This window comes from Heteronotia binoei, chromosome 9, assembly GCF_032191835.1.
Source record: "Heteronotia binoei isolate CCM8104 ecotype False Entrance Well chromosome 9, APGP_CSIRO_Hbin_v1, whole genome shotgun sequence".
Taxonomy (NCBI): domain Eukaryota; kingdom Metazoa; phylum Chordata; class Lepidosauria; order Squamata; family Gekkonidae; genus Heteronotia; species Heteronotia binoei.
In genome coordinates, this window is record NC_083231.1 from 37,965,300 (window position 1) to 37,977,784 (window position 12,485).

Consider the following 12,485-nt stretch of genomic DNA (forward strand, 5'->3'; position numbering starts at 1 on the left):
GAATATTTTCATGGCAGATTGTTCCTTGCTATACAGGTTTTTCTCCGCCTTTCTTTTTAGTTCAGCAGGATTAGGGGTAAAACCTGCTGAGATGCAACCTCCCATTTACAATGTGTCAACGATCTGTCACACACACTTAAAATAATTGGTATCATATGACAGGCTAACATTAAAGAACTGTCCTTTTCTGTGATATAATCTATGGGCACCTGTTCAAAATATATATATGATAATCAAGGCACTGTGCCTTTTCCCTTTCCAATACAACCTGGCATTAATTAAATTGAGTGAACTCAAAATTTCATGCAGTATGCACTACTTCTAATGGTTACCTTGCACACTACCTACACTTAAATCATGAATTCTACAGAAGGTTTACTTCTGAATATTACAACAACAGAAACTAATAAAAGCATGAGAAGAATGCATGCAAAGCATGCAAAAAAAATCATAACAGATATTTTATAGTATTCAAGATCTACTTTACTGTAAATAACTGAGAAAAGAATTTATTGGGGTATGAAATGAGAATTCATATAAGGTATTGGAAAACCTCTTTGCTTAAATTAATATGAACACCAAATTCCTTACTACTTTAGTAGCATTTGAATGTAAGCTGAACCAGAGAGTATACTTCAGTCTAAACATCTAGTTTGCTGTATGAACAAAAGCAACAAAGTTATTTAAATGAAAGCTAAATTGCTATTGATTATAATGTGTAGAAAATCCTATTGTTCAAAAAGGGCAATGTATCTGTCTATCTATTTGGACATGCACATACTCCTACAGAATGTAGACAATCCTACATTGCTGAAGGGCATGTTTGTGAGTGTGCAATTTAGGCTAGGGCCACTGGTAGATGCGATCCTTGAAAAGACATCTAGTGAACAAGACATCTGTGACATGGGAGACTGGGAGAGCCCTGTTGAGAGCATAGTGGCAGCCACTGCAAGCCCGTAGCCAGGATTTTAAAAGTTGGGGGTGCATGTAAAAAAGTCAGGGGACACTTAATGGCTCCACTGGCTCCTGCCCCCCTCCCCCGTTTGAGGGGCCACATGGGTAAAAGCTGAAAGCTGCCCCTTCTCTCTCCTGTGATTTAAATTGCACAGGAATGGTACCCAGGAGAAGCTGCTGCCCCTCCCATGCCATTTAAAGGGCCAGGACGTACCCCTCTTGTGCAATTTAAATCATGGGGGGAGGGAAGGGGCAGCCCTCAGCCTCAGCTTTCACTCCCATGGTGGTGATAAGGGGCAGCCCTCAGCCTCAGCTTTCACTCTCATGGTGGTGGTAAGGGGGAGACGGAGGGAGGGAAGGTCAGAGGCAGCTGAGTTGTGGCACCCAACAAGAAGTCAGGGGGCAGGGTCCCCAAAGGTCCCCTGAAGCTACAATAGTCACTGACTCTTGTACTGTGGAAAAATTGGTCCAAGCCCACCAGCTGAGGAGGCATTGGAGAAGACTGCCCAGGCCAAGCTCCAGGGAAAGCCTGGGTGTGGCCAGGTTCTAATTAGCTGGGGAGATGCTGCAGAGCTTTTACAGGAAGGGGATGGATTCCCTAGAGCACTAAAGTGTGTGGGATAAACAAGGAAAGCCAATAGGAGCATACAGTTATTGGGCTAAGCATTAAGGATGGTAGCAGAGAAGAATCTCGGGTGGTGACAGTCAGGGAGGGAAGGAGGAGACTGCCAGAGGCCAAGCAGTGTAGACTGAAGAAACTACCCTGCCAGGCAAATCTGCCCATTACTGGGTCTCTGTGTTATGAATAAAGATATTGAAAATCAAGAGATAGCTTTCAATCAATACTTCTTCTAAGCTGTGGAGTCTTGTGAGCAAAAATGCTACTTCATGAGCTACTTGCATTAAAGTTGTGAGCCACTGCATAAATTAGTTTGCTCTGGGACCATTTTTCCTGAGCTGAGACAAAAATGTGTGAGCCAGAGGTAAAAAAACTGTGAGCTAGCTCACAGTAACTCAGTTTAGAGGGAACTGTAAGTAAATGCCCCTAATTTACAGAACATCGTAGTCACCCATCGTAGTCACCCATCTGGTTGCCAGAGTGCCTGGAGACAGAGCTCTCACACATTTGCCAGAAGGATGTGGGTTTGTCTACCAGACTGGAAAGGACTTATGATTACTAACAGCCACAACGCTAAAGCAGCGCTCTGTGTCCCTGGAGGAGCGCTAGCAAGGAGAACGGATGGATTCCAGTCACTTCGGGCGAACGCCATCTCTATCATTGGAGCGGAAGAAAGTGCACCATTAGGAGCTATCCAGGCCATGCGGTTTTTAGCCTTGACCATAGAATCCATTTTGGGAGGCTTATACCAGCTATCTTACAGCAGTGCCAAGACTCCATTTCAGCAAAGTGGGAGGCACACGTACGCAACAGATGTCACCCATCCATGAGGCCATCAAGCTTATCCAGGCGTGGATCCTGCCGGACCACCCGAGCCTTTGTCCAACAGAACTTAAGACAAAGACTGGTGCCAAGAGAAGACTGTAGAAGAGGAAGACCATCTTCAGCCAGAGCCAAGTTCTTTGTATAAACCAGGTGTTACCTTAGGTAGTAATTTGGCCATCTATTGCCACCTTTTTAGATAAGTTTGATAGTCTTAAGCACACCTCCACCCAGTAATTTCCCCCATTCTTTTCCCCAACTGGCATCCTGGAACCTCCCCCTTGGCCCATGGTTACCTGTAAAGCCAATCAGGTAACCCGGGCATAAGCTTGTTCATTGGTCAGTTATGGGCACCCAATTAGGTGCTACCAATTAACTTGTTATTGGCTACTACAGCAATCCAGCCCTTATGGTCACTGTAGAGCCTCCCCCTTTTCCTCCCCTGTACCTCCCATCCCCTGAGGTTCTAAAGTAGTCTATTTAACCTCTGACCCAACTCCACTCAGGTGTGCATCTAGCAGTACCCCCGTTCCGCTGTTTAGATCCATCCCCGATTCTTGGCCAGTTTTGGGTCCATTTCCCCCGTCCTCTTTCGTCGCCATTGGAGCCTTCCTTGAACACTACGATTGGTAATTATCACCCTGTTTGTCTACCCATGTGTTGTCTCTATATCTTTCTCTATTTTTCTTAGGACTGTATGTTTGTTTTGTGAATTACTTGTTTTGTATGTAAGCCTATATTTTTCTGGAATAAATTTTAATTGTTTTTACTTAATTAGAGTCCCTAATATTTTTAAGCATTAATTTCTGGAAGTGGAATCCTGTATATACAGATAAAAGATCCTTATTAAGCCAGGTGCCCACCTGACAATTCCCCATCCTCATTTTGAGGCATTTTGGCTTACAGAACACTGCTTCAAATACTTTCTTTAGACAAATTCTGCTCCCAGCTTGCTGTGCTTGTCTACACTTAAGATATTTCAAGCACTTCAGATTGTCTCACTGCCAAAATTATCTCACTACATTGATGAAAGAAGTGAGGCAAATAGGTAGGATAGGCTGCTAGAATGTTCTGCTTGGCAGCTGCAGTTGATTCCCTAGCATTTAAAAATATCTCTAGCTGTTGGCAAAATACCCTAGCAGAGTTTGCTGAGCTCTGATATCTTAGTACTGGAGGTAGTAGTTGGTCTGCTGACTTCACTCCCCATCCCATACTGGCCGTAATGGAGCATCAGCAGAGGCTAATAACAGAGCTATAATTGCAGTAGACTCTGATGTAGCTCTCTGCTTATTTTTGCAAAGGGAAGGACATTTCCCTTTCATAGAAGCCAGTATGATATAGTGGGTAGAGTGTCAGGATATAGCAAAGGAGACAGAGATTCAAACCCCCACTCAATCATAAAGGTCACTGGGTGATCTAGGGTCTGTCATTCACACTCCTTCATCCTAATCGCTCACTGGTTTGTTGTGACCATAAAACAAGAGGAAGCCATGTATGCCACCATGGAGGAAGAGTGGGGCCAAAAATATAACACATGAAAAAATGAAGGATGGAATGGATGAACAAGAAAGAAATCTCAAATTGACCAAGGAAAAACTCCCCTGCCCCTTTTAAGTTACCCTTTGCTGAGTTTTTCTTGAATGATTTTAACTGACAAGATTACAACCTAAAGTTCCTTGGAGAGAAACCTCTTTAATAAAGTCAAAGGTAAGAAAGAGGTCTGTAGGCTATACTAGGGAGTAGTTCCCTACTCTGCATGCTAGAAAGTCTCACAGCAATTGTTTTAATTTAATTTGCGATTTATACCTCGCCCTATCCTGCAAAGCGGGCTCAGGCTGGCTTACAACATTAAAACATTACAATAAAACATAAAACATATCAAATTAAACACAACGAATTTAAGATATCTCATAAATATAATACCTACAGATTAAAATAAAAAACCCATAACTCCAACAATGATACAGCCTGAGGCCATAGTTCAACAATTGGTACAACTTCAGTTAATTAACACCACTTAGCACAGCTTCAGGTCACTGCAAACCAGACATCCAAGAACAAAAACAAAAAGTGTGGAATTTTCATTTTGGAGCATGTAATTAGTAGGTTTCTTGCGTACACTCCAAATCCTTAGAATCATAGAATTATAGAGTTGGAAGGTTAGCACTTGTTGCTTAAAACATTAGCACTTGTTGGTCTTTCTTTGTATTTCTCCCGTGGGACCTAGAGAATTGGGCAACGGAAGCTCTGACTCTTTGCTTCCTTCCCCCAGGGGACCAGGATAGAGAGAAGTCTCAGTCAACAGAAGGAAGAGGGGCTTGGCTTAGTAGCTCTGCTGTGCAATTGAGAGAGTCTGGCAAAGCAAGCTATTCTTCCCCTCCTTCCTCCTCAAGTTAGGAGCCTCAGTCAATTAAGAAAATAGAGGCTTTGCTCTGTAGTTTCTGTGTGAATGAGCAAGCCTTGCAAAACAAGCTGTGGTGGAGAAGGAAACAAGAGAAAGGGAGAAGAAAGCATATGACAACCAGTTGCTCAGGGGCCTGATAGGAGCCCTCCAGGAGCCTGATTTGACCCCTGGGCTGCATGTTTGACACCCTTAGTCTAGGGAGTGGAGTTTCCTTCCATTCAATAATCAGGTTACAGTTTACTGTTTACTATCCATTTAACCAAACAAATGACTTCTGAAATGAATGCAAAACAAAGGGATTGTGCTCTATTCGTTTCTCACAGTTTTCACACATTCATCACTCGCCCTGTCCTCATGCAGCTTTCATCCTGCTGAAATTTAAAGGTACACACACCTTCCAAAACACAAGCAGTCTGCAAGCTTCTTATAGTCTGCTGACATTTAAAGGCAAATGGTGGCTGTTGGGGTGGGAAGCCTGCATTTGATTTTTCATGCCTAATTGCAGAACTTTACATTCATCCCTGTTATGTCTCTCCCCACATATTCCCCAGAGGGTACTGAGATCTGGATCACAAAATCTATTAGAAATCCCTGGGCCGAGGGAGGCAAGATTGAAGGGTACCAGAGAACGAGCCTTCTCTATTGCGGCCCCCCACTAGTGGAACCAACTCCCTGATGATGTTAGAGCCTTGTGGGACCTTGCCCAATTCCGCAAGGCTTGTAAAACAACACTTTTTCGAATAGCCTTCAACTAAAGTACAGAGCTGCTTAACATCATGGTATGAAACTTAGCACCAAAACTGTTTTAAAAATTTGTTCAATATTTAAAGTGTAATTGTTAATTTTAATTGATCTTACTGTAATTGTTTTTATTGCTTTATGGTTTTATTGTGGATATTGAATGTTGTTGTTAGCCGCCCTGAGCCTGCTTCGGTGGGGAGGGTGGGATATAAATGTGAAAATAAATAAAATAAATTAATTAATTAAAATTCATTTTATTTGTTTTAACCAAGTTTTCCAGCCTGTCAAGATCATCCTGTATCTTGGCACTGTTTTCTATTTCCCATCTGCAGTATCATCTAAAGATTTAATAAGGATTCCCTCTATTCCTTCATCCAAATAATTTATAAAGATATTGAATGAAACAGGTCCCAGGACAGCATAAATACTAGCACAGAATTGTCAACCACAATATGTTCAAAATGCAATCAATTGATAAAGTGGCTTTCAAGAACATCATATTATGAAAATGCCAGGCATTCCATAACCACACTTACTAATATTAGAATGACTTGTAACAGGAAAAACATGTTGAGTTACCTATACATTTTGCAGTGTAATGATTCCACTGAACTCATTTTTTTACTTTTAGAAATTAATATCAAGGGCCTATTTGGGAGACACTGAAATTCAGTTAAAAGTCACCCATGGACATAGTATTTATTTAAAACTCCTCTACCCTGCCTTTATCCCAACAATCTGCTTGTATTTCAAGACTTATATGAAAACAAGTACATTCAAGTTTGAAACCACAATAACATGAGAATCTTTTAATGTTTTATGATGTGCATGGGGAGAACATCTTACATCTGATTCTCCCAATACATGCAATTACTATCTTACAGGGGAAAACGCATATTTTCAGATTCAGCACATGTGAACCAGAACCCTGGGTTTGGTACATGAGCACCAAGGCTGAAGATGTGTGTGTTGGCCCTGTCAGACAAAGCAGTGATTGCATGTAGTGTGTTCTTCCAATATACATAGTAAAATGAAATTAATGAAAAGGTTATATGGATAAAGGGTGAAGGCATGCCAGTACAGGGCTTTCTCTTACCTTCCATTTTTAGTCATAGTCAGCAGTCATTTTGTAGAAAAATAGGTGGTGGAGCTTATCCAGGGATTGTTATGCAGCTGCACCTACTATTCAATGGGCAAGGTTGGAAGGAGGAGGGGGAACCCTCAAAAAGGTTCAGGAGCTGTGCTCCTGTGAGCTCCTGCTGAATTCAAGGCCTGGTCATAGTTCTATACTCTTTGAGTACATAGCGCTGGTAGTTCTCACCTACTCTCTTTTTAAATCTCAAGTTAGTTTTGGTTTTAAAGTTTGAGTTTTGGTCATTCCCACTCACCCCAAGGCTTGCCTGCCATCTTCATAGGCAGTCAGTATGATCCCTTACATGTTACCCTTCAGGAACTTGAAAACAAAACTGAGGAAAGACACCAGACCAGGGGTGGCTAACCTTGCTTAATATAAAAGCCACATAGAATAAACATCAGATGTTTGAGAGCCGCAAGACATGAGCATCTGATGTTGGAGGGAGGGAGGGAGGAAGGAAGGAAGGAGATGGAAAGGGAGGTGGAAAAAAAGCAACTTTAACTTCTCCAAACAACTGGCCAATGGGGCGATGGGCCTTCAAAAGCCATACAATATGTGTGAAAGAGCTACATGTGACTCCCAAATCACAGTTTGGCTACCCCTGCACCAGGCCACTGCAGACAAGCTTCTTTTCTCTTAAGTGTATTATTTTCATATATTTCAGAAAGATGTCTCAGCAAAGGCAAAATAGACCATGTGCATGTGTTGGGGCACAACATATCCTGCCACAAAGGTATTAACAAGTAAATTGTCTGGAAATATCTATTTAATATTTAACTGTATTTTAAACATATTAATATAATGGAAATCAAGGTACAATAGAAGTCACAATGCATATAAAAAACTTTTTCAGCATAGGTGATTGATATGTAATAAACTAGATCACAGTTCAACTCTCTAAAATAAGATGTTGAAATGAGACATTATGTGTTCACAACCTTTGTGCAAAGGAAGTGTCACAGGAGTTTATGTGTGAACAAATGCTGCCTAGAAGATGCCTTGTTCATTCTAGCCGGCCAAAAACCATGCTACAATGCAATTATCGAGCAGCCATTTTCTCCAGGTTAACTGATCTCTCTATATATACAATCCACTCCCTCTGCTGATAAGCTATTTGTTGCAGAAGTCTGCTTTCATTCTCAAGAGTACATATGTGGCTTTCATTCTCAGGAGTACATATGTGGCCCATGGAGAAACCTTGGAATTCATTTTGTAGGGATCAGGTAGCGTGGAAAGAGATCTCCACTTTTAATTTCTATTGCATGAGGTATAGTTGTAGCAGTAAGCCTATTGTGAAAAGGCATATCTGGCCCAGCAGCACTGAAGTCCTAGTTTGGCTGAGGCAAGTTACCAGTTCCTGGCCCTGTAGTGTCTGGAGGGAAATGTAAGAAAAAGCCCCCTACTTTTCATACACATGGGCATCGTGATCACCAATATGGTTGCCAGGGTGCCTGGAGTTTTGACTCGCACACATCTGCTCTAAGAAGTGGACTTTGCCCACAGTTTCTAAGGCTTATGTGGATATTATAAGCCTCAGCTTTGCAGCAGCATTCTACATCTCTGGATGGGTGTTAGCCAGAACTACAGACAAGCTTCCAGCAGCTCCTTGTGTGCCCAGTCTTGGTCGCTGCAGTGGAAGAGCCATGCTGCCATGAACTGTACAGGTAAACAGTTTCCAGCCTGTTTCCATGAACCAAAGGCTAACACCACCAGAATCCATCTTGTTTTCCTGACTCCATTACAGCAAAGCAAGAGACTCACGTATCCAACAACTGCTTCAACTTCTGCATAAGAGCCATCAAGCTTATCTTAGGCGTGGATCCTGCCAGACCACCTAAGCCTTTGTCTAACAGAACTCAAGACAAAGACTGGTGCCAAGAGAAGACTGAAGAAGAGGAAGACCATCTTCAGCCAGAGCCAAGTTCCTTTGTGTAAACCGGGTGTTACCTTAGGCAGCAATTTGGCCATCTATTGTCACCTTTTTAGATAAGTTTGATAAACTCAAGCACACCTCCATCCAGTAATTTCCCTCGTTCTTTTCCCCAAGAGTCATCCTGGAGCCTCCCCCTTGGCCCATTGCGACCTGGACAGCCAATCAGGTAACTAAGGCCAAGTCCACTCATTGGCTAGCTATGAGCGTCCAATCAGGGGTTGCCAATTAACTGGCTATTGGCTACTGCACTAGTCCAGCCCTTATGGTCACTGCAGAGCCTCCCCTTTTCTGAAGTCATGTACCATCTAACCACCTGTCATCCACCCCTGTACCTCCCATCCCCTGAGGGTCTAAGGTAGTCTATTTAACCTCTGACCCAACTCTACTCATTTGTGAATCAAGCAGTACCCTATCTCCGCTGTCTAGATCCATCCCCGATGCTTGGCCAGTTGAGGGTCCCATTTCACCTGTCCTCTTTTGTCGCCATTGGAGCCTTCCTTGAAGACTACGATAGGTAATTATCACCCTCTTTATCTACCCATGTGTTGTCTCTCTCTCTTTTTCTTAGGACTGTATGAATTATTTTATGAGTATTTTATCTTGTATGTAAGCCTACATTTTTCTGGAATAAATTTTAATTGTTTTACTTAATTAGAGTCCCTAATATTTTAAGCATTGATTTCTGGACGTGGAATCCTTTATACACAGGTAAAGGATCCTGATTAAGCCAGGTGCCCATCTGACAATTCCCCAACCTCAGTTTTGAGGGCATTTTGGCTTACAGAAATGCAGCCAGGCCCAAAGAAGCAAACATGGTTGGCATGATGGCTAGGAATGGGTTGATGAAAAGGTGGCCAGGCAAGGCTGATTCTTAGCCCTGGGGATGAAGTGCCCATCTCCACTTGCTTTCTTGTCCCTATGATTGAACAAATTACCACAGGAAGATGTCAGTGCACAGTGGAATCTGCTTAGGGTTGCCAGGTCCAACTAAGAAAATATCTGAGGACTTTGGGGGTGGAGCCAGGAGACTTTCCTATTCCAAACAAACAAACAAACAAACAAACAAAATACAGTAGTGCAGTTCCCCTGAATATAGTCATCATTTTCTCAACTTTTTTGCCTTTCCCCCCCAGCAGCTGCACTTCCACTAAATGAAAGTGAACACACACACACAGAACAGCCAAAACAAACAGTTTGCATACCCACACTTTTCTGATCTCTCTGGTGCAATGGTATAGATAGCTTTACTCACTGGAGTTGCTGAATGTAACAATCTGCTGTATTTCAATCAACTTTAGGGGACAGAGGTTTAGGGGGTGGAGTTTTTCTCTATCCCATAATCATGTTCTAGTTAACTCTTTACTATCCCTTTCACTATATAAATAGCTTCTGAAGGAATGCAAAATGAACAGAGGGACTGAGCTGTCTCTCTTACTCTCTCACACACGTAGCTCTGCCCCGCCCCCATGAACTTCAGTCTCACTGGGATTTAAAGGCACACAGACACCCCTTCCAAAACACAGTTTGCTAACTTCTAAACCTGCCTAAAATCTAAAGGCACATCATGGCTGTTGGGATGGAGCTTTCTCCCACCAGCCAGCTGGCTGGTGGTGGGGAGGAACTTGCAAAACTGGAGGATTCCCCACTCATACCTGAGGACTGGCAAGCCTAAATCTGCTTAGGTTTGGAGAGGCCTAGGAAAAATGGTGTCCTGCAGTGGACAGCCTGGTCATAATACAAGGCCCCAGGACATTTGGGTACTGCTGTGGGAAAGACAATCTGGGATGGGGGGGTGTCTTATTTTTTGATAGCTGTAGGAGAAAGATGGGATCAAATGCACTACATAATGCACTTTCAATCTATTTTCCGCTTTGAGCCATTCAGGAGTGTGAGTCATAACTGAGAGATCATCTTGTGGAGACTTTGGGTCCCTATGAATTTTGTTTGAGTATTGCAAAACTGTGTATTGTATAAATATTGTGGAATATCTCTAGTTGATAAAGGCTTGAAACAGGTGTGGCAGAAGTTGACAACCTGTCCAGGGAATTCCAACTTCTTCCTACATGTGAAAAATGGAATGTCTTTGCATCTTCTGGAATTGGTACCAAGTCCGTTTTGGATACAAGAAATTGACACTTTTTGGTGTTTTTCAGCAAGGGACTTGTTTCTTTTTATTGTACTGTAATTTTATACAAATATTCGTGATTTGTCACTATATCCTTTGGGTTGTGCTTGTGTTCATAATACAACATGGGCAAACTGTAGGCAAGAGGAAGCCCCAGGACATTTGGGTACTGCTGTGGGGAAGATAATCTGGGATGGGGGAGGGGTCTTAATTTTTAGTAGCTGTAGGAGAAAGATGGGATCATACACACTACATAATGCACTTTCAATCTATTTTCCAACAGGATTTTATTTTGTGAACTGGTAAAGTGCATTGAAAGTGGATTGAAAGTGCATTATTTAGTGTGTGTGATTGCAGCCAGAAATTGCTGTCATCTTTTAGCTCTCAGTGAGGGGGGGGGGGGGGGGATGTCGTGCCTGCCTACCTAAAGTAAGTTGGTGGTCCAAGAGTTTCAAATAGTAGTGGGGAGATCCAGCTAAAATGGGAGAAAGATAATTATGAATATCAATATTGATACCAATCAATATTAATAAAATTAGTACTGTTTTAAAAAGTTTGATAATGACCCAACCAAGTCAAATTTATCTCAGATCCAGCTATCATATCAAACAAGTTCAGCACTCCTACCAGGACTGAAATAAAAATTACAAAATGGTGGGTCATCAAAGGGGTCGCATTATAGCCTCATAAATGTTAGTACATTCTAATTCAAAAAAGAGTGTCTGGGCTTTGGGCCTTGTCAAATTCCCAAATGATTCTTAAGAGTTACATGAGGTAAAATGTATCTTTAAATCTGGAGTTACTCCAGCTTGAATGCAGTACATACGAATGAAACAAGTGGAGGAGGCAGAGTGCAAAAAGGTCAGTCTGCTGTTCCCTCCTAGCAAATTTCCCACTGAGAAATTATTCCTCTATTTAAGCCACTAAAAAGATGTAATCTTACATATAGGTGGATTTTCCCACACCATTTCAATGCATGCTTAGTTTATTCTTCCTTTCTTTGCCTTTTCATCTGAACATTGCCTCATTTCTCTCCCATTATAGGATATTGTGGCAAGCATTCAGTTTGTATAACAGGTTTGTTGATTGATTAACTAACAAAGTCTTCTGGATTTATTTTAACTCAATATACTCCTTTATTGAAATTAACATACCACTGATTCTGCTTGTTATACATAGTTGATACCATTTATCTGTCAGTTATTTTGCACGCAGAAATTCAACAGATGAAGGTTTCTATTTCTATGTCTTTATGCTTGGAAAAACTTCTGTTGAATTTCTGTTTTGCTGCAGTTAAAGGGAAAAGTCTTCCCCTGTTTAAAACTGATACCATTGTATTGCTTTCATCTCAGAAAAAAATATTGCTTTGTTATAGTGTCTTGCTACTAACTCAAAACTAAATACACCTTAAATTAGAACTTCATTCAATGCCACAATCTCAAGCCTAATTGTTTTTTTTTGTAAATCTGCAAATTTTACAGAAATCAGTGCAGCTTACTTTTGAGTCAGAATTGGGGCATGCAGGGAAATTAAGCACTATTATAAGAGACAGACTTTGTTCCTTCAGAATCTACTATGGTCTTCCTTTGCTCCCCTTCTCTAATATTTTTTCTACCATCACCAGTGTTTATGTGATAGGGTCTTTTAAAAATTTTATAGTGCTTTTCCTATCCCTTTTATATTTGTTGTGAAAAAGTGATAATACACATACTGGTAGATTCTGCACGCTAGGAAGAAAACCAAAACTTTCAC